This window comes from Bubalus kerabau, chromosome 17 (assembly GCF_029407905.1).
Source record: "Bubalus kerabau isolate K-KA32 ecotype Philippines breed swamp buffalo chromosome 17, PCC_UOA_SB_1v2, whole genome shotgun sequence".
Classification (NCBI taxonomy): Eukaryota; Metazoa; Chordata; class Mammalia; order Artiodactyla; family Bovidae; genus Bubalus; species Bubalus kerabau.
The window spans coordinates 38881589-38905695 of NC_073640.1; the positions used below are offsets into that span (position 1 = coordinate 38881589).

The following is a 24107-nucleotide window of genomic DNA, read 5'->3' on the forward strand; positions in this document are numbered from 1 at the left end:
GGAGGGTCTGGGGGGGGGCCGGCATGGAAAGTGGGCCATTTACCCAGCACAGCCAGGCAGTGTCTGCCGAGCCAGCAGTGGTCCTAAGCATGCGCCTGCCTGCTTGTCCACCGTAAGCCTCACGCCCACAGGCCCCTAGACCACAGACCAGCACCTGGGATGACCCCTGATGGACGTGCTGCTCCAAGTGAGACCACGTGCCCAGACACACGGAGCTTGGTCCGGGTTCCTGGATACCTCTTCCTGTCCTGAGACACAGCCTGCCTGGGCAGCAGAACCAACTGTGGAGTTGGATAGACCTGCTCCCAAGACCAGTAAGTAGTGGGCATCAAGCAGGGTATCTCACGAGTCTTGGTTTCTACTTTCTTAAAATGAGGATAACACTGACTTCATAGGTTCAGAAATAATGTTTGCAAAGGTTCTAGCACCTAAGAGGCTGATTTATTTATCCACATGATGATGCTGGAGTCAGGTTACTGTCAACAAGGTTCAAGCCCAGAGAGGTTTGGTAACTTACACAAAGTCACACAGCCCTTTAGCTGAGTGTCAGAGTCAGACTTCGTGCAGACCTGAGACTAAGTTGGGCTGGCAGAAACCCCTTGAGGTGAAGGTAGGGAGCATCTGCTGGCCTTGGAAAAATGTCTTGACTGAACTCTGGTGAAAGAGTTACCCCTAGAAACCCAATAGAGAAATAAGGGAAGAGGCATGGCTGGACAGGCAAGCTGAGATGGCCAGTCTGTGCATTTGGTTGGGACCTTAGAGGGGATGCAGAAATATCCTAGAGTAACTACTAGGTGTGGCTAGTGAGAGGAGTTTGTTTCTTCTTTCCACTTGTACAGAGCAAATCTCATTTCAGAGCATAACTAATACATGGGTAGAATTGCACATTTTCCCCTTAGGTTCAGCTTCATCTCTCAAGATGTTAGTCCTTTTGTCATTTTAATTTCAAAAGAACCTCTTTCTTCATTTCAGCTTGCCAGATAATTTATCATTCAAAAATATAACTGGCAAATGTTTATTTCTTTCCTTGAGAGTCAAACTTGAAAGGCACAGTGTGTGTACTTTAGTTCTAGGCTGAACTTTTTTTTCATCTCTGGAATCTTTTCTTGTATTATTTCTTTCCAGATGTTTCCCTCATCATATACCCTACCCCATTCATCACTCTGTCTCCTATTTTGGGGGCTTCCCATTTCCCATTTTTCAAATCAGTTATTTACGCCTCTCTTTGTTTTCTGTGTCTCCATTTCTGGCTGGATATTTTCTTTTATCCTCAACATCACTATTTCCTTTGTTCTCTTGTTTCAGTTATGCAAACTGCTACCTCCAGATGTTTTCAGTTCTTTTATAGTCATGGAATTACAGCCATTTGTTGTTGTTGTCATTCTGATCTGTTCCCGTTAATAGTTTTTTGTTCATGTATTTCTTTCAAAGTAGTTACTACTAAGTTTGCCTTACTTGCTCTGGAGGCTTTGCAGATTCCATCATCTAAAAAACAAGTTAATTGATGTTTCTTGAGAGTCCACTGTGTGGAGATACAGCTGCTCAGCACCTAGCTTGTGGTAACTGCTTCCCTTCCAAGTTTAACTCAGAACTGTGCAGTTAGAGCTGCTTTGAGGGAGATTCTGATTAACTAAGATTTATTGCATCTTGTTTTTGAAAAGATGTTCTATGTGCAATGTACTAAGATTTTTTTTTTTTTTTTTTAAGGAGTGAGAAAATTAGGGCTAAGGGAAAATAAAGGTGGAAAAAACATGAAGCAGAGATGGGAGGATGGAGTGAAAGAGGGGATCTTGATTCTGACCTCAGATGGGCACAGAGGGGATTCATTTTATGACTAAAACCTGTCCTTTTGATGTTTGTTGGTGTTGACCCTTCAAGTTCTTTCTTGAACGGCTACAGCACAGAACAGCTCCCTGGTGCAGCTCAGTCTGCAAGACCCCAGGGTGGGAAATACTTTTTTGTTTTGTTCCCAATAGGAATGGAGTTGAAAAGAAACAGAGGTGAGATATATTCATGATGTGTGAGCGGCTGCATGTAAACACTGGAAGATACCTCTTACTTGTCTTTCAAAAGTCAGTATTGATTGAGCAGCTAATTAGCTGTGTATTTCCTGTGCTCTAAATTGGATTGTTTCCCTGTTTTGGGGTGGCAGGTGTCTTCTGGGTGGGGGTTCTCTGTTCCCGTAGCGCGCCAGGGTGGCCTTATTTCACACCTCTCAGGAAACAGCCTTCCGAGTGACAGATTGATTGCTGTATGGGTGGTTACCAAAAAAGATCTTGTTTTATTAGCTGTTTGTCTTGCAAAGTGAAATCAGTTTTTTTTTTTTTTTTTTTTAACTTTATCAAAATGTCATCGTCCTGGGATTTGAAAACTTGCCCTCTGGTTTCAAGGGAAGATTGGCAGATCCCACAGGTAAAGAGCTGTAATGTCAGGGTCTCACTTGAGCCCTTGAGTAATGAGCTTGGCTGTGGCCGCCAGCCTGGGCTCTCTTGTGGTGAGGGGAGGGCACCCAGGGCCAGCTGGGCACCAAAGGATGTTGCCAGACCTCATCCTGGTGCCTGAAATGATGTCCCCCCACTTTTATTTTAATGCATCAAAGGAACATAAACATCAAGAGATTCATGCACATGAATCCTCATGTGTGGGTAATTTTGCTTTTCTATTTGAGGAAGAGATAGAAAACATTCCACTTACTTTTTTTTTTTAACAGTAAAAACATGAAAAGATCCTGATGCTGGGAAAGATTGGGGGCAGGAGGAGAAGGGGATAACAGAGGATGAGATGGTTGGATGGCATCTCTGACTCAATGGACATGAGTTTGGGTAAACTCTGGGAGGTGGTGATGGGCAGGGAGGCCTGGCGTGTTGCATCTCATGGGCTCGCAAAGAGTCGGACACGACTGGGCGACTGAACTGAACTGAACTGAAAATCAAGGAAATATATTAAACAATTTAAAAAGTATTTGCTTTCCTATTGGTGGCACTTAAAGAAGAGAGAAAGAGAGGAGATTGAAAGCAGTGGAGAGAAGGCAGGGGCCAGAGTCCTGCCTCCAGGGACCACCGCCCCCCCACCGCCCCCCTCCTTGCCCCACCCTGCCATCCCTGCTCCCAGCCCCACAGGCCCGGCCCCTGCAGTCTTGTGGGCAGAGACTTGTTCCTTGGCCTCTTCCTCTCCCTCACCTTGTCCTGTTCAGAGGCAGTCCCTCCCAGCTCTGTGGTTCGTTTTCAGTCCCTGTTTCCCCTTTCTCTGGCTGTCATCTCCACTTAGGCCTCCTCATTTCTTGCCAGTATGGTGGCACAGTCCCCAAGCCTATGTGTGGCACCTTCTTGCTCCAAGTCCAAGCCCGTGATCCCCACCACAAGCAGTCTGAGTTCCTCCTGCCCTTGGCCAGTGCCTCAAATCTCCCTCCACACTCAGAAAATCCACCTCCCTTGCCTGATTTGGGGGCCCTGCCCTCCACAGCCTCGCTTCTGCCATGATTCATTCAGATGGCCTCAACCTGTGGCTTTCCTCTTTCCTGGAACATGCCATGCTCTTTCACACCTCTGTGCCTTTGCACATGCTGTTCCCTGTATCTGGAACACCCTCCCCAACTGGTCTACCTGGCACCCAGCCTCTAAGGTTCAGCACTGCAGCTCTCAAGCCCCTCCCTTCAGTCGCACCCCCACTGGGCTTTGTGCTGGCAGCCCAGAGCCCCCAAAGCAGCAAGCACTGAGCCCAGTCCCTGAGAGGCACCCAGGGATGTCTGCATGCAAACCTGAGCACCTTCCAAGCTTAACACACTTTCAACCTTGGTTGAAATAATAAAATGGTTTCTGGCCAGGTTCAGTTCCAGAAGTTCCAGAAGGTTCAGTTCCCTCTGTACATTCCAGGTGGCACAGCAGGAGCTGTGAGAAAACTCCCCACTGTTTGAACTAGTGCATTGATTAGGCTGCCTTAAAGGTGAAAGGACCCATGTGAACTCCCGTGTGTAGTGCCTGCAGCTGGCTGAGACCACACCATCACCATCACCCATGTTTAGGGGCACCCACCGTGTGCCAGAAACTGTGTTGAGGATATTCCATGCAGAACCACTTGTTTAATTCTCTGAACAGCCTGGGAAGGTTGGGTATTATTGTTCCCATACTTGGAGAGGGAAACAGAGGCTTGAGGAGGGTAAGTGACTTGTCCAAGTCAAAGTGGCAGAGCCCAGACTCTGTGGGGAGGACTTATCTATGGCCCCCTCCTGGCTCAGATTTTGACCCTCCACCCAGGACTCCCTAATGCCACAGAGGCATGTGCAGTCCAGGGACAAATACCCCAGGGGTCCGGGAAGCCTTGTAGCCTCCACCCTCCCTTCTCTGATGCCCTCATCCTCTGTCCCTGGGGAACTTAGCACCAGAGTGCGGATGGGGCTGTTGCCTTGGACAGACAGCTGGTGAGGCTCGGAAGGATAGAACCAGCAGGAGCCAGATAGAGCTCTGGTCGTGGGGCCAGGGAGGGGTTGAGGGGACATGCTGGCCAAGCTCAGTTTATCTTACCTGCTCCTTCAGCCTGGCCCCCCACCATCTGTTCTCACCCAGAAACCAAAGTGATCTTTCTGCATGCAAACCTGAGCACCTTCCAGGCTTAACACACTTTCATTGCCCCCAGAATAAAATCCCTGCCCTGAGCCCACCGTCCTCTCCCAAATTCTCTGCTAGTCTCCTCCTCTGCTTGTGGAGGAGGACTTTCCTCTGTGGTCCCTGTCTCTCTCAGGGCAGGCCTTTCCTCACTCTGTCCCCTCGTGCTGAAGTCCCCCCGCCTTGTTTGGTTGATAGCTCCTCAGCTGAAAAGTGTCCTCCTCAGGGAAGCCCTCCTGATTTCCCCCAGCGTTCAGTATTAGGACCTCCTGCGGAAGCTCCCAGCCCTGCCTCCCAGGTGAGCTTGGAAGGGGCTGGGACCTAGCCACCTGCATACTGACAAGGGCAAGGGGACTGACACATGGGGGCAGCAACGAACCCCAAGTGTGACCCTCCAGAGGGAGATGCCAAATCTGGTTGCAGAATGTTGGGGTCTTATGGTGGGAGGGGGATTGTCGAAGAGGCAGGCAGTGCCTGGAACGTGCAGGGCTGTGGCCACGTGGACCCCAAGCTGAAGCCACAGCTGTGAACACCATTCTCGAGGAAGGCAGGGGGAGGAAAGAAAGAGGTCAAGGACAGACTTGGAGACTTATCCCATTTTTGGCTTGGTGAGGAAAGAGGAGCCAAAAAGAGCACTTGGGAAAAAGCGGAAGAATGCAGAAGAAAAAAAAAAAAAGGAAGCTAAGATATAGCACTGTTTTTATTTAGTTCTCAGATAGTCTTAATTTTTTTTGTTTCCCTTAGAATAGCTGAAACAGGAGGGCCCTACGTGGCAGTCCCTGGGATGAAAAAAACGTGTGTCAAAGCTGCTGCCGAGTCCTTCTCTATTTTTACCTTCCTCACACTACCTCTTTGAGCCTGGAGGAGGCATCCTGGCCTGAGGTGGCCCGAGCTGGCGTCTCTGAGGCAGATTCAGCCAGCCCTCAGCTCGTTCTCCAGAAACCACCACCAAAAAGCCAGGTATTCACTTTTCTTGACCAGAAATAAATGCGTTAGACATATGTCCACAGGCAGTCTTGAGGGATGTGAACACGGAATCACCCCATAAATTTACTTTTGTTTCCTTTCCTTGGTTCAGAGTTGGGGTTTTTTGTTCGTACTAGTTAAACATTAAAATTGGACAGTAATTAATGTCCTTAAAATAGAATGTCCGTATTCCCAAGTTTAGAAAGAAAAACCACCTAGAAGAGAAAAATGTGGACGCATGTGAAATGCCATTCCATCAACCACGGCGGCTTTCATCAGCCTTGACTGGGAGCCCTGCCCAGTGGGGTTTGCGGGATAGCAGCCCATGTCTGTGGTCTCTTTTCACCCTGTCCTCCTCCCACCCCTCCCGCCCCCAGGCTCCAGATCAAGGAACCCTGACATATATGGCCTGGAGCCCTGAGGGTGCGCCAACCTCTAATTACATTTCTTTTTTTAAATTTTGATAAACAGTTCCTCTGTTGATGCAAATGTTTTTAAACACCGAGCCTGTAGCTTCTGGCTCAGAACAGACAGAACAGATCCTCCAGGCCTCCTCGGGCCTTGAAGCTTCTCCCCATTTGCCTGGGCTCTCGGCCTCTCATTGGACCACTGAAGGAAGAAAACTGTCCTTCTGGCTTCCCTGGTGGCTCAGATAGTAAAGAATCTGCCTCCAGTATGGGAGACCTGGGTTTGATCCCTGGGTCAGGAAAATCCCCTGGAGGAGAGAATGGCTACCCACTCTAGTATTCTTGCTTGGAGAATTCCATGGACAGAGGAGCCTAGCGGGCTATATAGTCCATGGGATCAGAAAGAGTTGGACATGACTGAGTAACTAACGCTTTCATTTACCTGGATGGGGGTTTGCTGGGTGGGGGGAGTCACTTCAGGATTCAAAATCAGGCCTGGCTGGGCTGCAGGGTAAGGCTCACGTCCCCCACGTGGGGACTTCTGGCCTCTCTATCTAGCTGGGCTCCTACTCTGGGTTCAGGGTGGAGGTGGGGAGGGTGAGGTGGAAGGGGCCAGCTTCCGCTGCCCGGTGGCCTGATGCTGCACTACACATATGTCACCACCTTGCTTCCTGAATGGGTATTGGTCCCTGGTCCCACAGGTTTGTATGTAAACAGGATGACAGGGGAGTCCCCCCGACCCCAATTCTCCCCACCGTGGCTGCTACCTGGGATGGAGGGGAGGGGGAGTGGAGGGGACCCCTTCTAGTCCCACAGAGTCAGAAGAGCTAAATGCCATCCATTCCATCTTGGGGACACTGACATACCAGGACCCTCCAGGCCCAGACTTCCCCCAGATGTAGCTGACTGCACTGTGGGGGGAGGATGGTGGTCCCCGTGGCTCCTGGATGACTCAGAGCCCAGTCGGCTGCTTCTTGCCCAGACTGCCCAGTTCCCTGTCCTTATTGATCAGAGGACTTGACCAGCAGCTAGGTATCGACATCACTTCTGAAATGACCACGTCCAGAGAGGAGTGCCTTGTTACAAACGCAGCAGGTCGGTGAGGCCTGTGATACTGCAAAGCCATCGGCTTTGTGGGTCTGAGGCTGAGTTCCTGACATTGCCACACCTCCCCATCTGACATCGTAGCAGGTCAACTGCTATTGTTAACCATTTTACAGATGAGGAAACTGAGGCCCAGAGAGGTAAAGCACGCTGCCTGAGATCGCAAGGGAGGAGTTGGGATTTGAATCCAGGTCCATCTGATTCTGAAACCAGAGAGCTTCTCAATCTATCCTGTCACAGAGCATCCTGGTCTCACCTCCTGCCTTTGGCAAGTGGTCTCTGGAAGGGGGCATCCTCAGATGTCAGCATCATGGCTGATGTGGTCCTGGGTGAGGGTCAAGGGCTCTATGGAGGTACTAGAAGCCATGGTGCTTCTTATCAAGTCTTGCCCAGGTCTCCTTGGGTGTCCTTCTTAGTTGGGGGACCTGTTAGCGTGACCCATCTGGACTGCAATTTAAGAAGCAATCGTGATCAGCTTGGTGACCATCAGGCCTTTCTGCTACATGCCAGGAAATGGACCTAACCCTGTTATAGGGTAAATCAGATATAATCAGCTGCTAATTCAATGGAGTGACTCTATCAACATTTATCAAGATACAGAAGCTGGTCTAGTGAGTTAGACAACAGTGATGGTTGGATTAGACTCATAAGAAGAACCAACCAGTACTTTCTGAGAGCTTTAAAAAAAATTAAATGGAAGAGAAACTTTCTCAGTGCCATACGTTATAGGTATACACAGTCATGTGTCCCGAATGTAGATGGGGGTGACTTTCAGACTGGCTACGTGCACACCTGCAGCCTCATCCTGCTATGGTCTCATCTTTCCAGTCCTGACAGAGGTACCTAGACCCCTGGAACACTGCCCTGTTCAAAACCGAAGCTGGGAGATCAGCCAGTAAATGGGGCTGGCCCTTCCCTTTCTGTGCCTGAGGATCATAAAATTCTCAGCCATGGAGTTTGTGGACATAGAAAATGTCTGACCAGCTCTGAGTGGGAAAGAATTTCTCTGCTAACTGGTGGTTTGGGAGTCACATAGGCCAGATCATAATCATATTAGTGAGGACTGATTGGATCTGTTACTTCCAGATTAGGTTGAAATTTTGGTCCCCACTTTGTTCCCGACTGCCAGCCCAGCTGACCACCAAGGAGTGATCCAAGACCCTTCTCTGCAAGCTCACAGAGGTGGTGGCCACTAAGAGCCAACAATGTTCCGCAGACTCCTACCCCAGCCTCCCTTTGCTGCAGAAGCCTGCCTTCTAGACCCCTCTGCAAGGAAGAACACTCCCCACCCACACCAGGGCCGGCTAGTGACTTTCCTCTGATCCATCAAGCTCCTCTTTAGGACTGTGCTTCCCCAGCTGCTCTCACAGGTGGTAAGGTCTAACTCCTATAATAAATATCTCATGCCATCGTGTTTGTATGGTTCTGACTTCCTGACTGAGCCCTGAGCGTATCAGCACCCTCAGTGTCTCTCCCCCATAAAATGGGGGTGGTGTGAGATATACCAGGCCTTAGAGGAGGACTGCATCCAGGTGCTAAGGGCTGTGAGCCTGGGATTGATCCTGGCAGGTACATTTGTCACCATCTGAGTACAAGCTGAGGATTTCCTGGGTGGTGCTAGTGATAAAGAACCTACCTGCCAGTGCAGGCGATGCTGGAGATGCAAGGTTTGATCCCTGGGTTGGGAAGATCTCCTGGAGAAGGAAATGGCAACCCACTCCAGTATTCTTTTCTGGAGAATCCGCCCGGCGGGCTACAGTCCGTAGGGTTGCGAAGAGTCAGATACAGCTAAGCACGAGGAGTAAGAGGACAAGCTTTAGGCCAGAATCATCTCAGTTGGGCTTTAGTGTTCTGGCTCCGGTGGTGGGAGCCCCGCAGAGCAGGGCTCACATGAGCTCGGCAGACATGGTCATGCTGGTGGTGGAAGGTGTGGGTGGCCTTCCCAAGGTCTGACTGGTTGCCCAGCCCAGTGGGCACTGTAACTGAGTGTTAAAGGCAATGGCTGGGTACAGCCTTTCCTTTCAGATGCTGGTATCTCAGTCCAGGACTCACCCCCAAGTTGGCACATCATTCCCCTGGAAGCCAGTCTGTGCTGAATTAGGAGGCTTCCAGGAAGATGCTGAGAAGGGAAGAATGGCTCACTGGGACTGAGACCAGCTCTGCTGACTTGCTGGTAAGGAGGCTTTGTTCCTGGAATGATGAGGAGCTAGTCTTGCCTCTTTGAAGCTGGAGATGAGATTTGTAACCACCGCCTCTGTCCCAGGGGCTATCCACACAGCACACCTGCCCACTATATTCAGGTCCCTGCTCAAACATCATCTCCTTGACATGGCCTCTACCACCCTATATAAAATAACACTCTTTCCATCACTCTCTATGCCCTTACCTGGCTCCACTTTCCTTTCCCGAATATCACCGTTTCACACAGTATGCAGTTCTGTATTGTCTTTCCTCCTCCAATAGGAGGTAAAGCCCATCAAGGCAGGGACTGCGTCTGTCTTGTTCCCCATGATCACCCAGAACAGCGCCAGCTTAGAGCAGTTGTTGTTTAGTCACTCAGTCGTGTCCAACTCTGTGACACCGTGGACTGTAGCCCGTCAGGCTCTGTCCGTGGGATTTTCCAGGCAAGAATACTGGAGTGGGGTGCCATTTCCTTCTCTGGGAGATCTTCCCAACCCAGGGATCCAACCCATGACTTCTGCATTGGCAGGAGGATTCTTTACCACTGAGTCATCAGGCTCATAGAAGACACCAGTGCAAATTCGCTGCAGGTCAGAACTGCCTTCTGTGTAAAGAAAAGTGTCCTGATCTCCCCTCCATTTGTCTTTCTCCTCCTAACCCAGAGGAAGGCTACTTCTTGGAGTCAGGAAGGCTGCTTTGATCGGTTAGGTACCAAACAGGAGTTCTCAACATCCAGGGTTTTTGAGTTTTTTAAATCTTTTTTTTTTCCTAATCACTACTCTTGATCATGGAATCTGTAACCATTTTGGAAGTGGATTTGGTATGATTAAATTCTTTCCTAGCTTAATTCTTTATGGAAAACAAAAGTTTTAAATGAAGTGGATTAGAGTGGATTTGCTGATGTTTGATCGTCTGCAGGATCATTCACCCCGGCTTCCCTCAGCCCCAAGGCTGGGCCAGCACCCTGAAGGATACGTCACTGGATCCTCCTAAGTGGAGGAGAGAAGATCCCCATTTTTACAGAATGCCTGTGACTGAATGGGCTGAGGCCCTTGAGGAACTCTCAGAACACCTAGGGGCTTCACTCTGCAGGGAGTGCCAGTCCTGAGATGAGGGGCAGCAGGCCATCCCTGGCCTGGTTACCGTGTTTCCTCCTGGAGTACCCACGACCACAGCTCAGCAGTTGCAGGGGTGAGTGTGCAAGGCTGGGGCGCGAGGAGACTCTGGGTCAGAGGGGAACCTCTAGTAGTGGGACTGCTGGACGAGTCTAGGTCCCTCAGAAGCAGGAGGTGAGCACCTGTGTCTCTGGCCCACCTGTCATGAGGTTCCTGGCCACAGAGGCTGTGCACAGCCCAGCCCAGTACAGAATCAGGGGGATCACGACAGCCTGAAACAGTTTCCAAGAATAGAGCATAGACAAGAAAGCTCTCTGCCCGAATTGGAATTGAAAAGGCACTGATACTTGGCGGGGCCTCTCCAGTGACTTGGAACACTCTGCAGGAGACCTTGTTCTTGGCAACACCAGATGTGGGGCAACCGATGTGACCTTGGTCACATGTGTGCGGACTTGTGAGGGCCTGTGGGCCTAGCTGGGAAAGACCCTGGCTCTTACCCAGACACTTGGTAACTCTTAGAAAATGGGATTTCCCTCTTCTGATGATTTGATTTTTAACTTATTTCTGGAATTTGTAGCTTTTAGTGGATACCTACATCTGAGGCACTATGGGTAGAGACAGCGAGGTTACTTCCCCCCAAGGCAGGTGTTTTGATAAAGGTTTGGGGTCACATCCTTAGGACTCATGGCTGCCCTGTGTCTCCTGTCCCCATGGCAGGACCACGTGGTTCCCAAGACTGCCTCCCTCATGAAAGGAGACGCGCAAAGTCATTCTGTCTGGGATGCCTTATGTTCCTCTTTCATCAGGAGGAGCCAAGCTACACTCAGAAGAAAATAGTGACTTGGAGCAAAACATGTAGCCTGAAAGGCCTTTTCCTCTTTCGGAAATGTAAGTAAACATGGCCAGGGCCCTGGAGAGATGCCATCTCAGCCACAGGATGGCACTCCACAGGGGCTACCCTTTCATAGTAATACCCCTGGTTCATACCCCCTCCTTGCTGTGTGCAATTTGGGGGCTCAAGTGCCCCTCACCTCTGAGAGTGGAGATCCAGTCATCCCTCAGCCCTCAATCCAAGACTTAACAATAGCCAACACAGGTGGAGCCCATGCTTTATGCTGGACATGGGGCCAAGGGGTTCACCTCACTCTGTACTTAACCCTGGTCCCATCCCAGAAGCCCTCAGTGGTCATGGCTTTAGCCCTTGCTCAGCAGTGGGACTGGGGTTTCAAGCCCCATGAGTCTAATGCTGGAGCCTGTGCTCTTAGCCTGTCTGCCATTCTTCCCATGAGGCCTGTCTGATGATTCATGTCTTATTCTACACCCAGAGACAATGAGGCGTAAACCAGAATAAAAGGGGGCTATTACGATACCACTATCTGCCGTTTATCTAAATTAGGTAATAAATCACAGAGCCACTTGGAACACTATACATGTCAGCCTCCTGAGCATTTAGTTATCACTTAGTGCCATTTGATGGTGCCTATGGTATAATTAACACTTTCATCTAGAAAATATATTTCCGTGAAATGGAAAAGTGAAAGAGAAGATACATTTAACCTGCCCCTCCTCTTCCTTGAAGACTGGGCACAATCCCCTGTCGGTGGTCGACTGGGGTGGCTCAGGCTAGTGAGTGGGCACGCCGGCATTCTCAGCCCTCTCCAGCCCATATGGTGTCCTGGGAAGGGGGACGGCTGTCGCTGAGGTAGCAGCAGGCCCAGCTGAGCCCACAGAGCTTGGTGCCCATTCATCAGCCTCAGCAGGATCGGACATCTGCCGCTGGCATTTCCAGATGTTTGCCTTTATCACACGTTGATGCGGCTCAGTGTTTTCATTAAGGGCCTCATCAAAAGCTCTAGCTGGTTGGGAATGTGTATTGTTCATTTTATTTGAGTTCCTTATCATGTTCAAAATGTTCCAGGCGCCATTAGGAGACACAAAAGCCTCAGAAAACACAGTTTCAGGGGGCGGGAGCATGGAGGAGACATGGCCACCGACATTTACAAACATTTTGCTGAACAGAATCAGCTGTTAGGCATGAAAGTCGCTCAAAGCAGCACAGCAGAGCACGGGGTAGTTGGCGGCGGGGAGGGTGGTGGTAGAGACAGGATTTAACGTTCGCCTGCGGGAAATCTTCTAAAATCAGATGGGTGCTCCAGTGTTCCAGGCTGTTTGTTCATTAACAGGGTCTTCCGATTACTTCCCAATGAGGATGGGGTATGGGGGCCAGATAGGAGGCAGAGGCTTGGTCAGGAAAAGAGGAAAGGGGACACACATTTTGGCTTGAGATTAACCTTTGAGGTACAGGGCCAGGCATATTATAATTAATGCTTAATCATAAATGGAGCTTGGCCGGACGCATTGATTCACACACAGATTACTAAAGGCATTTAGGGAAAATAGAATGTAGGCAATGAGAACTGTCCTCATCAATTTGTAAAATTCACATCTGAGACAGCATGCTGGAAGTACAGAGAATGCTCCTTATAGGTATAAATTAAAGCCATCTTCCTCAGAAAAGGATAATTTAAATGATCAATAACCTCTTGAAAGAATACCTGGAGGGTATATGCCTTTTAAAAATTGACTTTGTTCATTCTCCGCCTCTTATCAAAAAAGGGTTTTAGAGGCTTATAACAAAAGATATGACAGTGAAGTTATTAAAATAGAAATGGGAAATTAAAACCCAGTCAGAAAAGAGAATACAAAATTTCTAACTATAGTGACTAACCTTCTGTGATCAACCTCTAAATTTAATCCCGAACTCCCTGGAATCCAAGGTGAAGAGGGAAAGCAATCAATTACATAGGTTCAGCTACGTTTAGGACAAAGCATGTCAACTCATGAGTATTGATTATTTGTGAATTTATAAAAGTAAGAGAGGCAGAGGAAACGTCTGTAAAAATGGGGGGAAAGATTTTTTTAAAATATCTGGGAAAGGAAGGATGGATTTTGAAATTTTGGGGTGAGGAGCAAAGCTTAGGCAACAATGACTGATGCACTCACTAAGATCTGGGTGGGTGAACCTGGGGTGGCTCCGATGCAGTCAGTTTATTGTTGAATAAATCACTTCAGTGGTGAGCGAGCCAAGGTCATGACCAGGACCCAGGCATTTGGTGTGCCTGGCCTGTCCTTGGGAAGAGGCCGTGTCCTATTTCTCTGTACCAGTGCCTGGTACATCGTGCACATAAAGAACTCAACCATGGCTCTGTTTCTCCCGGGCTGAGAACTCCAGGAGGGCAAGGACGCAGTCCCAACACCCCGGGACGCCTAGTCCTAATAGTGGCTCCTAGTAGCCACTCAGCTGGATGGAGTTGGATGCTAATAGCTCACAAACTAAAAATGGGAAACGTACCATAAAATGCCAACCACCGTTCATGGGAGCAACTTAGTGGGAGCATTTTCACAACTCTCAGTGGCCGCAGTCAAATCTGCCAGCTTTCGTGGTGGAGAACTCCTGGATGGACCTGCCGGGGTGGTGTGGGGCGGGCGCGTAGTTATGAAGAGTTGGATGAGTGGGTGCAGTTGTGATGTTGGACTTCTTTTTCAAGAGCTCTGTTGTGGCCCTTCTGACAGAATGCTGACTGCAGGGCTCTGCAGGCTGTGTAGGTTCTCCTGTGGCCCTGCCAGCGGGGAGGTGGGGGAGGGACCCTCAGTGACAGCGCTGATCTGTCTCTAGCTGTCTTCCCAGCAGGCTTGAGGGTGAGATTCGAGCAGGTGCCACATTCCACCAGCAAGTTTGCAGCCGCCTTTTATCCTCAGTCACCCAGCAGATTCCTGAGCTGCTCTGAAGAGCCTTTCTGTTTCACCCTTTTCTTTGAGGAGTCCCTCGAGGGCTCATTTTGGCCCTGCAGAGAATGATTTTGCCACAGGGTGGAGCCCTGGGCTCAGAGGGGCAGGGTCTCATGGAGGCCCCTGAGGTCTGGAATGCTGGGGCCGCCACACAGGAGGCTGTGACGTGGACGTCAAGCCCCCAGGAAGGGGGATGCCTCTGCCAGCAGGATGTGGCCTGTGGCCAGGGTAGGCTGTGTGGGTCCCTGGGGTCCCATACTGGGTGTGTGTTGTGGGGGCATTTGCGTCTGAAGTGAGGTGCTGGGAGACGGCAGAAGCACTGGTCTGGGCAGGACAGCAGGGGGCATCTCTGAAGTGGGGATTGGCATAGTTGCTCAGTAACACTGGATCAAGGGGTCTGGAGGGTAAAGGCCTCTCGAAGTCCTGTTGCAGTGTCTGGCTTGGAGCCCAGACTCCAGTAGCTGTGGTTTACTGTGCTGGTGACCCTCCCCTGGAGGCTGAAGGACCCTCCAGTTCCATCCCTGCAAGTCCTCACTCCCTCGATGGAGGAGACACTGAGGTTATCAGCCACTCAGGGAAGCGTTGTGGTCTGGCTAACCCTGTGCGAGAAGTAGGGCTCTCTGACTGCCCTGCCTGTCCCCTGAGGGCTGCGAACTGAGTGCTGTGAAGGCCCCCAGAGAAGGCTCACAGCACAGAGCCATACACACAAATGCCCCACAAGGGCTGGCGTTAGTGTTAGAAACTAGGGTTGCTCCACAGGCTAGGAAATACAGGGCTCCGGGCACAGATTTTAGCATCAGGGTTCCAGTGAGAATCATTTTGTCTGTTTCTCTACCACCATGGATGGAAATACTGGAGTTAGGTCCTAGATTTTTTGTTTGTTAGTTGCAAAGTTGCCCAGACATGGAAAAGGACGTATAAGCCAGAGGAAGGGCCAGCAAGTCAGTCAGGTGAAATAAACAGTGATGGCGATACTGGTTGCAAGTGTGGGCCCTGAGTCTGCAGTGGACGGAGAGGGTTTAGGCGGAGTGAGGACTCCTCTAACAGCTGGACCACAGCATCTGAAATGTGCCGTCAGGAGTCGCTCAGACTCCGCAGCAGATGCTGGGGTTCTGCCCAAGTGAGGATTCTGCCGGCCAGCTTGGCGGCCACTGCGAGAGAGTGGGGGCTGCTCAGCATGAAGGTGTGAAGAGAGACCAGAATGAGAAAGCGGCAGGAGGAGACCATGTGGCTGAACTGGCCTAAGATCTGAATGCCTCTGAGGTCATGGGGCAGGGTGGGGTAGGGGTGGCGCAGGCAGTGTCCAGACAGTGCCAGCGTGTGTGCCATCCCTCGGGTGGCTGTACCTGTGGGGAGGGTAAACCCAGTCCCCCTGCTCCCGGAGGCCTGTCTTCCTGCCAGGACCACCTCAATCCAGTGATCAGAGGCCAGCACACACTCCTTGGGCACTTGGTACTGGGGCATTGCTGTGGGGTTGGAGTGGGGAGCTCCAGTTACAGGGATCATGCTGCCTGGCCAGGTAGGGGCCAAGAGCTGGGGTCTGAGGGCAATTTCCTGACACCCTTCACCATCCTCTGCCAATGTGGCCAGTAAAGTTCAGGATGGAGGCCTGTGGGGCCCAGTCAAGCCCCTGTCTTGACTCCTGGCTTAGTCACCTCTGCCTCCCCTGCAGTCACAGATGGAGGTGTGGGGAGCGATGGATGAGAGAGGAAGGGGCAGGGTTTGGACTGAGGCTGAGCTGATGGCCAGCTGGGCCACCCACAAGAATCAAGGTGGGGTAGGTGGAAGTGACAATGGCTAAAGATCAAAGATGAGGAGGAGGCAGCAGCAGAGGAAGGCACAGCCAACATGCAGAGCATCCTTCTAAAACCAGCTGGGTGACTAAAGTGAGCCCCAAGCTTTATCTCGACTTCTGACTCTGTGAAATGAAGCTCCCTCCCTGCTCTGTCCTGGTAGTACCCATGGGAAGGGGCTCTGATACCCCAGAGACCCCAGGGCAGGTGGATGGCCATCAGGAAGTGCAGAGGGTAGGAGTTGGGGGGTAGAGTGGAAGTGATGTGCAGACCCAAGGAATTCAGGAGTCTCATCACCAGGTTTGGAGACAGGGTGGCTGGGAGGCCAGTGTGCCTTGAGTAGGAATGAGGGTGTGGAGGAAATGTGCTTTTTGACATGATGAATTCAAGAAGGTGACTGGCAGCTGCAAAAATGGCCCTGGACCAAGGAAGCCACAGAGGCGGGAGGCTGGTGAGGGTTGGTTGCAGCAGAAAGTTTATGAAGAGCCAAGGGGCTTCCCTGCTGGCTCAGATGGTAAAGAATCTGCCTCCAGTGCAGGAGACCCTAGATTGGGAAGACCCCCTGGAGAAGGGAATGGTAACCCACTCCAGTATTTGTGCCTGGAGAATTCCATGGACAGAGGAGCCTGGTGGGTTACAGTCCATGGGGTCGCAAAGAGTCAGACACGACTGAGCGAATTAAGGGGCATTTGCTGAGCAGAGAAACAAGCCAAAGGTAGTGCTGAGGGGAGGGCGGTCATCTAGAAGCAGTGATGCATCGGGATGCATCTAGAGGAGGTGACAGGAGGGAGGAGATGAAGCAGGAGATGGCTGGGAAAGTGCATCCCGTGGAGGCTGGGGTGATGGGCAGAGCTGTGCAGGAGAGGAATGGCAGAGGGATGGGGATGGCATGCAGATTACGAGGAATGAGGGGATGGTGAGGACATAGAGGAACATTTTACTGACAGTCAGGGTTCCCCACATAGCACCTCATAGAACCATGAGTCCCCACTAGCCCAATGCCCCAGTGCCATAATACTTGCCATTTCTGGCTGCCAGACACAGCCCTTGGGCATGGGCGGGGAGGAAGTCCACAGCCTGGGTGACAGCCCTCAAGTCCCACAAGTGATCAGACCACCTAACACCAAACATATAAACGGTCAGGATCAGGACATTCAGCAGATTTCCAGCCACTTGTACCTCCCCAAACATAGCTGTGAATCCAGAAGTAATCAGTCATAATGGCTGCCACTGCCCCCGATAAGAGGGGAGGACCCTGAAACCCTCACTCAGAGCCAGCTTGCTTTTTTTCCAATTCAGGCTATTTTATTTTATTATTTTTTAAACTTTTGTATTGGGATATAGCAGATTAAAAATGCTGTGATAGTTTCAGGTGAACAGCAAAGGGACTCAGTCATACATACACATGCATCCATTCTCCCCCAAACCCCTCTCCCATCCAGGCTGCCACGTAACATTGAGCAGAGTTCCATGTGCCATACAGTAGGTCCATGTTGGTTATCCTTTTTAACAGAGTGATTATCCTTTTAATAGCAGAGTGTACATGTCCATTCCAAACTCCCTAACTATCCTTTCCCTCATCCTTCACCCCACCACCTCCGCCAAGAGCTGACTTGCTTTTACGTAACACATAGTTCTGATCAACATTGTAACCTGGTTTCAACTTTTTAAAAAAATCAAAATCAAGAGGAAAAAGCACAAGGTAAATGGCAGTGCAAATCTCTAACGTGTGAGATCATGATGGGGAGGGCTTGGCCTGGCCAAGCTCTCAGTTCCCACTGAAGACTGACAGTGTATGACTGCCACATTTTCATAAAGAGGATCTAGAGTTACGAAGACATTGTGGAATAATACTCCATCTCCATTGCTTAAGAAGGCAGGGCAACTCAAAAAGATACATGTATTATCACCCCAGGGTTCATTGCAGCACTATTTATGATAGCCAGGACATGGAAGGAACAAAGATGTCCATCGATGGGGGAATGGATAAAGAAGAAGTGGTACATATACACAATGGAATATTACCCAGCCATAAAAAAGAATGAAAAATGCCATTTGCAGAGATGTGGATGGACAATAGAGATTATCGTACCGAGTGAGGTAAGTCAAACAGAGGAAGACAAATATCATATATTACTTAGATGTGGAATCTAAATCCAAAAAAAAGGTACAAGTGAACCTATTTACAGAACAGATACAGAGTCACAGATGTAGAAAATAAACCTATGGTTACTATGGAGGAAGGGAGGGATAAATTGGAAAATTAGGACTGACATATACACACTATTGTATATAAAATAGATAACTAATAAGAACCTACTGTATAGCACAGGGAACTCTACTCAATTCTCTGTAATGACCTATATGGGAAAATAATCTAAGAAAGAGTGGATATAATTGATTCACTTTGCTATACAGCAGAAACTAACACAGGCTTGCAAATCATCTATACCCCAATAAAAATTAATTTTTTAAAAAAGAAGGCAGGGCAGTGTATGGTACATGTTAGGAAGTGTTTTTAAAAGTTTAGGTTCTTGAGCAGGGAATGAAACCCCATTTACTGAGCGCTTACTGTGTACGGTGGTTTAGTCACTAATTCGTGTCCAACTCTTGTGATCCCATGGACGGTAGCCCGCCAGGCTCCTCTGTTCATGGGATTTTCCAAGCAAGAATACTGGAGTGGGTTGCCATTTCATTCCACAGAGGATCTTCCCAATCCAGGGATCGAACCTGGGTCTCCAGGCAGATTCTTTACTGACTTGAGTCACCAGGGAAACCTTACTGTATATTCACCCACCTAAATACCTTTACCTCCTAACAATCCTGCAAGTAATTATTATCTTTATCACTTTATAGAAAAGAAAACAGAGCTGAAGTGATTTGTCCCAGACACACTGCTAATGCTTTTTCCATGTCACCCTTGGCTTCCTGCGGTTTCCTGGCAGGGGCGTGTGTGGAAAGCCTGCTCTCTGACAACAAGTGGGTGCCCTGGGCTGGAGCCCAGGTGATGCTCTCTGGGGCAGTGCTGATGCTGGCACTGCCCCATCAGCTCAATGTGGGGCCCGATGTTCCTGCCTCAGCCTCCACAGCCTTGGAAAGTCTGAGGGGTGGCGGCGGGGGGGACCAGCCCCACTCCTGCCCCTGAATTCGGGACAAAGCCTCCTACCCCCTCTCCACGGGCAGACCATGAGCAGCAAGGTGTTTGCAGCTGAAAGACAAATCGCAGCTACGAGAGCCCCATCATAAGGGGTGGTTTTGTGAACCCCATCCTCCAGGGAAGATCACTCCTGAAGGACTCTAATGCTGACAGGCTCTGTTTTTCATTCCCTAATCATTCAGAAAAATACATCCATCTCCGTAATCATTGAGGTTTTTCCTGTGTAAAGGTCAAACTATAAAAAGATAAGTGGACTCAGAGAAATCCAGGCTAGTCACGAAAACGTGGCGGTGTATTAAAATGGATCCCCAAAGGGATTTAATCCTCCTTCAGAAACAGCTCATAATAATAATCCCCCCCTTTACTCTCCCCGATGTGTGTTAAGTTTCTGTTTTTAAGTTCAAGGACATGAAAGTGACTGAATGGGTGGAGCCTGGGCCATGCAGACCCGGGTCCTGGCTGAGAATCTCTGACCAGCCACTCCACACCAGAAGCCTGGAGTGAGTACCCTCACCCCTTGAACCTCATTTCCCTCACCTGCAGAATGGGGAAGAGCCCTGGTCTCGGTGCTGTCCTTAGTGGCCTGGGTGCTGCCTGGCAAGGTGCAGGCCTGTGGGCCTTTGAGAACCTTCCCACTAGCCCGTCCACACTCTCCACCTGAGAGGCAGACAAGTGTGTCCTGGCTTGGCTTGCTGGCAGTATGGAGGGTGCTTCTGGACCACAACCTGGCCCGGAGACAGATCCCCTGCTCTGGCCTTCTTCCCCACCTCTGGCCCCCTAGACGTTCCCAGACTCTGATGGGCTCTGCCAAATGGACTTGGGTGACCTGTGAAGGCCTTGCAGCTAGAAGATAAACAAGTATCTGTGAGATCCCTATCACGAGGACATTTAAAGGGCACTTGGTAATTTAACTGCTTTTGTGAAGCTGAGCAAGTGTTGGGGGAATGATAGAGTATCTTGAAAATTCAGCCTGGACAGGAAAATCCTGGCTTTCCTCTTTATTAAAAACTTGGAGAAGATCTTTAAGAGTGTTTTTTGAGAAGATAAGGAACAGCTGTGTCCCCTCTTTATTAAGTCAAGGCCCCATCTCTGGTCAATTTTGTGCAGCCCTGCTCATGAAATAGGCCCAGCCTTGTCTCTCCCGCACTAGCACCCCGACTGATGGCATCTAGGAGATGGCAGTCAGGTTTCCTGGTGGCAGACCCTCCAAGACGTGGGAGGCTCCCACATATGGGACCTGACTTTTGTTTCTTGATTTGTGTCCAAGTAACCCAGGTGGTGCGGTGGTAGAGAATCCGCCTGCCAATGCAGGAGACGCAGGAGATGTGGGTTCAATTCCTGGGTTGGGAAAAAGATTCCCCTGGAGGAGGGCATGGCAACCCACTCCAGTATGCTTGCCTGGGAAATCCCATGGATAGAGGAGAATGGCGGGCTACAGTCCATGGGGTTGCAAAGAGCTGGACATGACAGAGCACACACAGAGAAACAGAAGAAATGGCATGGGCCGAAATCTTCAGGGGAGAGTGCTGGCTCTCAGCTCCAGCCAGCTGGGGTGTGGCAGGAGACGAGGCCACAGCCAGATCCCACAGCCATCAGCTGGAGAGAGTGGCATGTCTCCTTTGTGCTCTACAAAGGTCACATGGGCTGCGGGAGGGGAAGGGCTCAGAGGAAGCAGGACCCGGTCGCCTTAGTCACCCGGGGACATGGTGGCAGGGGAAGCAGAGATGATGAATCTGGAGAGCTGGTGGGGTGGTGTGACATGGAGGGCAAGGGACAGATGGGCCTGGGAGGAGGCCTGGCCACTTGCACAGATGTGAGGGCTCAGCATGGGATGAGCGCGAAGGGAGAGGTGGTATGGATGTGGATGTTTATGGTGAGTCAGTCATGCAGGTTGAGGTGCCTGAGGGTTATCCTGGTGACTGAGGTGCCGTGGAACACAGACGTGCACAGTAAGGGAGAGAGTCAAGAGAGAGGTGGAAAAGTGGATGAGGCCAGCTCACAGGTGGCCAGTAACTGAAGCCAAAGAGTGGACGAGATCTCCCAGGGAAGGCATAGGGTGAGGCCTAAAGAGGGCCAGGACAAGCTCCAGGAATGACGGAAAAGTGGATGAGGCCAGCTCACAGGTGGCCAGTAACTGAAGCCAAAGAGTGGACGAGATCTCCCAGGGAAGGCATAGGGTGAGGCCTAAAGAGGGCCAGGACAAGCTCCAGGAATGACGGACATTCAGGCTTAAGGAAACAGACTCCATGGAGAAACCTAAGGAGTGGAAAGAAGGGTGACTGGGAGAGTGTGGTGTCCAGGGAACCCCGAGATGAGAGTCTGCAGGGGTCAGGGCCGTGGAAAGGGTTGCCTTAGAGACTGGGCTCCTGGTTGGGTTAACCTGTGGGTGATTGAGGTGGATTTGGCTCAGCCAGCAATGCTAAGGTTCATGCTGTGGTTTCAGCTAGCTCTGCAGATGGTCTGTTTTCCTGGAGAGAAGATTCAAGGTGGGCTCCTTGGGAGTTTCCAGGAGATCTGTCAATGGAAACTTTATCCCACATCTTAAATTATCTCCCTGACAGGATCTTTTTAATTTAGATTAAAATGTAACCAGGGCTACTGTGTTTATATTATTTTAACCTGACTTAAAAAATGTTTATAGTAAATGCTTATATTAAACATTAACATGAGGTTCTATTTTACTGTCCTTTAGGCTCTTCAATGAAGAGCCTAATTTTAAAAGATCTGCAAATTACATGTGTAATTTGTAGGCTCTCAGAGAGAATCTACCTCTTCAGCTTTATTTCAGGTCACCAGGGACCTGTCTTAGGCCATTAGGTATTTAATGTGACACACTCTGCTTTGCAAAGCAAAAGAGAAAGGGCTGTTTTTGGCTCGGATACAGCAGCTTTGCCCCCAGATGTGTCCAACAGCCTGATTTAGTATTAAAGCTCTGAAATGATTGATTATCCATTAGGGCAGCTATTTAAAGAGTTCATTGAATCGGCTTCAAACCAACAACAGCTGCGCGGCAAGGGCAGCTAGGCGAGGCTGGGTAGAACCAAGTGGAACCTGTATGGAGCTGTGGATTCTGCCTTCCGCGGGGCTCCGAGAGCAGACCTCCATCAAGACAAGTTCCAGGTTGCTGTCGCCTTCTTGCCTGGTGATCAGGCAGGTGCCAGCCGCTGCCTGCCGGACCCCAATCAGGGAGGACTCCTCGCTGGGAAGGAAAACTGTCATGGGCACGGCTCAGAGCTGAACTCTTCTCTTGCTCTGCCTTGCTCCTCCCTGCCCTCATCTCTCCCTTGTGTCCTGCCAGGCCCTTCTCATCTACCCCTCCCTGGGGCCTCGGACCCTCAGCTGTCCTAGGCCTACACTCCCGCCCCCGTCTTGCCTCCCCAAATCATTGCAGCCGCCCCAGCAGGGTTTGCCCCTAATCCCTCCTGACTCTCTCAGGCAGCAGGGCACCAGCAAACTGCAAAGCCTCAGGCCATTGTTGTCTTCTCCCAACCCTGGAAGGTTTCCTCTCACCGGCACCACCCAACTCACCCTGCCTCCTCCTCGTATGCTTAGCAAATAGTTTACCTTGACAAGTTCACCAGGAAGCAATAATACTGCTAAAGGCGGGCGCTTGATGGACCTTTACTTTTTGAAGCTGCGTATGTGTAGGTAGGTGTACCTTCGGTGGGTGTTAAGCAGTTTCCAGGCTGAAGTTAATGGCTGCCCACGTAACCCTAGCAGCCCCAGGGGCTCCAGCACTGTCTGCTTGGTGTGTCAGAGCACAGGCAATGCTATATTCCCGGGACGCCTTGGCTGGTCCCAGGGTCCGCTCTGTCCAAGCCCAGGCGAGAGGCCTGTGTCCTTGGAGGATGTGTCAGTCCCCACCAAGAGCTTTGTGGTGGGAGAGCTCCCTACGGAGTGCCGGGGCACTCAGTCATGAAGGCTGTGCCCAGGAGCTCTGTGCAGTGGCTGCTGTGGGGTCTGCCTAGCCCAAGTCTTTAGGGTTGGCACCACCATCCCCTTGATGGAGCTGTGACTGTCTCACAGCCACGTCCCTTCCTGGAATTGCCCTCGGGGGAGGTGACCTACATCTCTCAAGGTTAAGCCCCTTCCCAGAGGTTGGCCTGTGGCCATGACCAGCTGAAGGGGAGGAGGCTCCAAGCCCAGGCCCTTAGGCCACTGTTTGGGACAATTCTGAGGGGCCATCTCAGCCCCTGAGTTCCCTGGAGAACTGTTGAGATCTCAGGTACAACGGCAGTCAGGCTTAGTTTCTCCCTCTGCTCAGTCCTGCCTTTTTTTCTTCCTTGCACTCACTGTCAAGTTTGCACACAACTCGGGGAACCCAGTCTAAGAGAGCTGTCGTGGCTGAGCTCAGGGAGAGGCAGGGCTGACCCAGCATGCACCCCCCACCCCAAACTCTCAATCCAGAGCCACCTGCCTGGCCATGCTGTGTCAGGGCTGCTGAAGTATCTCAGGTGTTCTGTTCTTACACTCAAGCCTTCCTAAGAGGTTACTTGGGAGATACATGGTTTTGGACAGTCGGAAAAAATTGTGCTGCTTTGGGCCCTTGGTCTGGGTTTAAAAAAAAAAAAAATTTATTTAGGCTGTGCTGGTTCTTTGTTGCTGTGCTAAGCTTTTCTCTAGTTGCAGGGAGCAAGGGCTACTCTCTAATTGCTGGTGTGCAGGCTTCTCATTGCAGTGGCTTCTCTTGTTGAGGAGCACGGGCTCCAGGGTGCCGGGCTTCTGTAGTTGGAGCTCATGGACTCAGTAGTTGGGGTTCCTAGGCTCTAGAGCACAGGCTCTATAGCTGTGGCTCATGGCCTTAGTTGCTCTGAGGCATGTGAGATCTTCCCACACCAGGGATCGAACCCGAGATTCTTTACCACTGAGCCACCAGGGAAGACCTAGTCTGTCTTTGATTTGTAGCTATGCCACCAACACCAACAACTGGGCTCATGATCGGGCTTTCTCTGCTTTGGCTGCAGGAAGCTTGGACCCCATTCCGTGTGTTGCAA

General features: G+C 50.5%; 1 protein-coding gene and 1 long non-coding RNA gene across 2 annotated transcripts in view; one reads left to right on the forward strand and one right to left on the reverse strand.

The window, feature by feature from the left end:
* The window catches only part of SMPD3 (sphingomyelin phosphodiesterase 3), an 81941-nt gene that overhangs the window by 27095 nt on the left and 30739 nt on the right, over positions 1-24107 (reverse strand). The gene's annotated exons all lie outside the window — the stretch shown is intronic.
* LOC129631999 (uncharacterized) lies at positions 137-11532 on the forward strand. The gene is made up of 5 exons (XR_008704256.1): positions 137-314; positions 5346-5561; positions 8165-8451; positions 10178-10450; positions 11092-11532. It is a non-coding gene; the product is annotated as an uncharacterized LOC129631999 (long non-coding RNA).